The sequence below is a fragment of the Brienomyrus brachyistius genome, chromosome 6 (genome assembly GCF_023856365.1).
Source record: "Brienomyrus brachyistius isolate T26 chromosome 6, BBRACH_0.4, whole genome shotgun sequence".
In the NCBI taxonomy this organism is placed as follows: domain Eukaryota; kingdom Metazoa; phylum Chordata; class Actinopteri; order Osteoglossiformes; family Mormyridae; genus Brienomyrus; species Brienomyrus brachyistius.
The window spans coordinates 29,206,710-29,213,039 of NC_064538.1; positions in this window are offsets into that span (position 1 = coordinate 29,206,710).

Genomic DNA, 6,330 nt, shown 5'->3' on the forward strand with positions numbered 1-6,330 from the left:
TCTACCATGGTTTGGTGAGTACAGAAGGATGCTAGAAGACAGATGTCCCCTCATGCCACCCGGACGAATGATCTGGATGCTTGCCAGTAGGTTTGGCATTGGGAAAATGGCAGATCCCTGACATCGGTCTGGACAAAGACAGTCAAAAGGAAACTAACAGAAACCTTATTGCTAATAGGTTCATTATTTATTCAAAATGAAATTACACTTCTGGTCTTAAAAAGCTATTAGAAAGACTGAACCACTCACCATCCTGGCCAATCACAAGACACCAGCTAGTCATTTGGGATGGGGTTTCGTACATTTGCCACATTAATACGGTGTTAAATACCAAGATATGGTTTTTGGCCCGTAATTGCTCAGCCCTACAGACCATTCATAGGAGAGCGGGGACATGCAGTTTAGTCAGGAAGTGTTTAAACTAGGGACTGGGGGGGCAGGGAGGTTAGTTACGAATTTAGGTGGGGAGAGACGGAAAACCCCAATAAATATTAAAAGTGGGCACTGTAAAAGGCCTACCCTTTGTGGTCTGTATTTAAATGCTAGGAGTATTAGAAACAAAATCGATGATTTAGAGGCTTTAATATCATCAGACACTTATGACATTATAGGAATAACTGAAACATGGATGAGTGACTATGACGGTGAAGACTATATTATGGATGGTTATAGGTTGTTCCGTAGAGACCGGATAGACAAGAAGGGAGGTGGTGTTGCAGTATACGGAAAAGAAAACTTACAGGCAAGGGAGCTCACTGATAAAAATAAAAGTACAGAAGCTGTATGGATAAAACTAGATGCTAAAAACTCAAATGGCCTAATTGTTGGGGTTTGTTATAGAGCACCTAAAGTAGCTGCAGAGGGAAGCAGAATGTTATATGATGATATCAGGATTATGAGTAACAAAAATGATGTGGTGGTTATGGGTGATTTTAATTTACCTGGGATACAGTGGGACACTGTCTCTGTCTCTTCTGTAAATGAACTTGAGATGGTGGAATTAGTACAGGATTGTTTTTTTTTACTCAGTTTATTAATACCTCTACCAGGGGAGATACCCTTCTTGATCTTGTTTTCTCTAATAACCAGGATAGGATTGGAAAATTTGAGGTTTTAGAACCATTGGACGGTAGTGATCATGGCATGGTTAAATTCGAGGTTAATTTTAGTGTCTGAGGAGTAAAGTCCAAAACAAAAGTATACAATGTTAGGAAGGCTAACTGGTATGAGACTGAAACAAGAAACTGTAAACTGGATGGAGTTAAATAGCAAAATGGTTGAAGAGGCCTGGGAATTTTTTAAAAGAACGTTGTTGCAAGTGCAAGAGGACCTCATACCTGTTTCCAGCAAAACTAAATCTAGGAAACTACAAACAAGGTGGTTTACTAAGGAAATTAAGAATAAAGTCAGGAGGAAAAGGGCACACAAATGGAAATTAATTAATGATTTAAAAACTAAGCAGGAGTACCTAAATCTACAGGTTGAGTTAAAAAAAACAACATTAGACTCTCTAAGAGGAATGTTGAAGGAAAAATAGCATTGGAGGCTAAAGATGACAAAAGTTTCTTCCAATATTTTAACTCCAAAAGAGCTCTAAAAGCTGAAATAACTAATTTGCAGGATAGTAAGGGCCTTATAATTGAAAATGAAATTGATATAGTAAATGAGTTTAATGATTATTTTACACAGGTGTTCACAGTATATGTATAACTGAGGCTGATGTGGTACTAAGCTAAGCTCAAAATAAATAAATCACAGGGCCCTGATGGCATCTTACCTATAGTTTTAAGAGAGATGAGGTATATTCTTAGTCAACCTTTAACTTTACCGCAGGGTTCAATTTTAGGACCACTGTTGTTCCTAATTTACATTAATGATATTGACACCATTACATACAGTAAACTGGTTAAATTTGCAGATGACACCAAGGTGGTGTAGCTGATACTGATCTAGCAGCGGAGAGGCTACAATGGGATCTGGATTTAATTAGCGACTGGGCTGATACCTGGCAGATGTCCCCTCAAGGTAATCCATGCAGGGAGCAGAAATATAAAGTACAGATATTTTATGGGTTCCAATGAAATAAAGGTAGCTGATTATGAGAAAGATATATTGATGCTTCCATGTCCCACTCTTGCCAGTGTGGGGAAGCAATAAAAAAGACCAATAGAAAGTTTATTCTTGGAAGGAAAATTAGCAAGACTGGGTCTTGCCAAGATCTCAAGTATGGTCTTTTTATTCTTGGCATTGAGGGTTTACAACCGAAACTTTAATTTTAATTACCACACAAGCAACATAAATCAGGCAATAAATTTTTATTCGTTTTTTTTTTATTATTTAAGTTCAGGTAATAACTTCAAATATGTTTTCTTAAATTCAAGCACAGGTAAACATATTTAAGTTTGGATTCTTTAATTTAAGTTCAGTTAATTACAGTGAAATTCAGCTTCTAATATTCAGGTAATGAAATTCAAGTTCAGGTTAACACATTCAGATTCAGGTAAATAAATTCAAATTCGGTTTAAGATGAGTCTATTTCACGCAATAATCTTCTTCCAAAGCAAACAGTCAATCATAGGATTAAACACCGTAAGCAACCAACGTGACATCTATATGTATGATATCCATGGTCTTTGGCAGTAGACTCCTTGCACTCAGAACCACTGAGAGAGTTGCGACACCGGTTGATCTTGCCGCCATGCAGTCACGTGGTTCATGTAGGCTTCGATAGTTCCAAACAAACCCCATGCTGACAATTTCTCCTATAGGCAGATAGAAGAGTATGCATTATTAAACTTTAAAATTAAAATATGAAACTATCTGTGTGTATTTGAAACTGCCTTTACCTGTACTGCATATATATTAATGCCAATGTGGTATGTGGAGTGACAGCTTAATCAGTTTATAAGTTTTATTTGCATTTCAAGAGTTCCTTCATTCTAGCATACTGTCATGACCTGCGCGTCCAGTCCTCGTGTGTGCCACGCCCCCTGATCATCCACGTGTGCTTCCCCGATTGTGATCACCTGTTTCCTGTTATTTTTGGCTTGTCTTGTGTATTTCAGACTGCTTTCAAGTCAGTTTCCCCAGGTCTGTCATTAATATTCTTTATCGTGCTGTACCCTGCCCTGTCTTTTGGAGGAATAAAACCTCTTCCTGACTCCACGGCTTCACTGCCTTTCTGCCCGCCGAACGATCATTACACATACCTTACGTATGGCAAGATTCTGTAGTGGGCTGCACCAGTTTAGAAAAGTTCGATGGACTTAACTGCTCCTACATTCCAGGAGGGATACACAGATATATTTCCCCATGTGGCAGAGTTGCAAGTGGCTGAGAGTGCATGTATGGCAGCTAGACCCTTCACCTACGTTCGAGCTTACGCACTGCTAAAAAAAAAGAGGTTGCACCGCGCAAATAGTTTCAACGTAGCACTGAATTATCGTAAACCGTTACACACTTGCCAACTGTCTCTCATCTGGCATGACACTAACGCTGTCTGACTCTCACGGAAGCAGTCTTATGGCACATCTACATTTTTCCATTATAAAACTAAAATTAGCTGCATCGAAAGTGTTGGGGTATTTTTCAAGGAGCGAGAAGCCATGAGATTGGCTTTTGCTTGGATTTTATTTATTTCTTGAGGAGCTTCAGCAGGTATACTGTCAGCACCAGCATATCTTGTATCTCAGGCTGAGAGATAATCATGTTCAGATAAAATAAGGTTGATTGATCTGTATGTTTAAATGATACCATTAGCCAGTTACTTATTTTTACGGATAATTTCAGCAACTAAATGTAAGCTATAGCTATGTAAACTAAATAACTTTCAGATTTAGAATAAACTAGAGGAGTTCCTAAAGTTCCCCTTCCAGTGAACATTGACCATGTAACAGAGGCCCAATGGGAAAGTGCCAAGCAAATGTTAGAAGAAGAAGCTTTTGTATTCAACAAGGATGACGTGGGTTGCATTTTATCTCTCAACAGGCACATAACCGTTCATGACACCAGCTCAGTGCAAATGATGTACATGTTGGTCCCAAAATCTCTTTACAAGGAAGTAAAAGAATATTTACAGGACATGTTGAAAAGAGGGTGGATCACCCAATCCTGGTCACCATATTCCTCATCAGTCTGTGAGAAAGAAGGATGGCAGCTTAAGGCTGTGCTGTGACTACGGAGAACTGGATCGAAAGTCAGTTCCTGACCGCCACTTCATCCCCAGGATCCAAGACATGCTGGATGCACTGGGTGGGAGTTCATGGTTCTCTGTGCTGGATCAGAGCAAGGCTTACCATCTGGGGTTCCTTGATGAAGAAAGCCAGCCACTGACAGCATTCTTAAATCCGTGGGACCTCTACCAATGAGTGCGGATACTGTTTGGGCTGAGGACCACCTCTGCAAAATTCCAAAGGAGCATGGAACACTGTCTGGCTGGATTGAGGGACTCCATGTACTTACCATACTTAGACGATAATTTGGTACACAGTAGCAGTTTTGATGGCCATTTTGAACATGTCTGTGCGGTGCTTCAGCGGTACCAAAAACATGGAGTAAAGCTCACCCCAAAGACATGTATGTTATTCCAGAGAACAGTGAGGTTCCCTGGGAAGATGGTGCCAGGGAAAGGGTACAGGATGGAGGTACAAGCAGAAATAGCATCAGTTAAGGCTTCAAATGAGAAAACACCCGCCAAGGTCGATGACCTGCAGCAGATGTTGGGGTTCCTGTCTTACTATCAGTGTTACATTACTCGCTTCTCTAGTGTTTCCCGTTCATTGTACGAGTTATTGACCAGTCCTTGTAGTGAAACCATTAAGGAGGATCCCAGCCACAGTAAGGACAGAGAAAGAACATTTACCATCATGCACTACAATACAGTGGACTAGCATTCATCAAGACATTTTAGCTGATAGGCGTTCTCATAAAACCTCTGATCCTGGGCTACCCTGACATCACACAACCCCCTGTGTTGCACTGCAATGCATCTCAAGAAGGACTGGGAGCACTGCGTTACCAGCAGGAAGACAGAAAGATGAGAGTGACCGTAATGGTTCTCACACCCTCAGTCCATCAGAGAAGAACTAACATCTCCACTCTGGGAAGTTGGAGTTCTTAACCTTAAAATGGGCTGCATGTGAGCACTTTCGTGAGTACTTGTTCCATGCCTCATTGATTGTGGTGAATACCGATAACAACCCACTGACGTATGTGCTCACACCTGCGAAGCTCAATGCCATGGTATATAGACGGGTAGTGGAATTAGCCGAATATAATAGCCAATGACAGATAGCATCTCCAAGGAAAATTATGGGGTCACTTACCAGTGGCATCAAGACACCAGCAGGGAAGATTCACAGGAGCAATCACTGTTGCACTCACAGGGTGAGCCCTTGGCCAAGGTAGGATCAACAAAGTCAGCTGGAAGAGGATCAAAAATCCTGTACTTACCTCACTCAGTCAGGAGAGTGAGGAGGCTGACACCTCTGACCCAGAGAAGGACTTGGCAAAGTGGGTAAGACAGCAACCACAGAGACTGAGACAGCAGCCTGTTGTATTGAGTTATAACACATTAGGCCAGCTGTCTTTGGTACAAAGAGACTTCAAGGTAACAGTGACTTTTTGGAGACCTTGAAAGGTAGAGGTCTGTTAGTGAGACACTGACTAATTGCCATCGAAATGTCAGGAGACATTTAATTTTGTGGGGTAGAGTGTGGCACTGGGTGTTGGTTGTAAGCTGAGGTCCCAATAACACAATACGATTACATTGTTATTTCATCATTTACCTAAATTGTGGTGCGGTTAGTTTATTCCTGCTTGGTACAGCATAACCAGCAGAGGGCACTGTGGGCAGTACACTACAGAATCAGCAGCTGAGGCCAGTAAATTAGAGGTCGTCAATACATGAGTGTATACGAGGACTAGCGCGCTCCAAATATATCTTGTACTTCCACACCCGAACAGGTGAAATCCAGACATGAAATGTGTTGCAGAAGACTGAGCCGAGTGTCATTCTTTGCCTTGTAACATAAACAATGGAAATGAATGTGATTTTAAGATTTGTCAGGACTGATTTATTTTGCTATGGTGTTGGTTGTATCAAAAGTAATAATTAACCATACTGATGAGGATCTTTTCGATTTTGTTTGGGAAAATAAGCACCATATTTTATTAAATTTAGTGTTATGTAATTCTCTTATGGATGGAGGCTTAGACACGATTGACTTTGGAACATATAATACTATTTTGAAAACGAAGTGGATCAAAAATTATATCCAAAATGCAAATAAGTTGTGGTTTTATATTCCAAATTTTACTTTTAACAGGTTG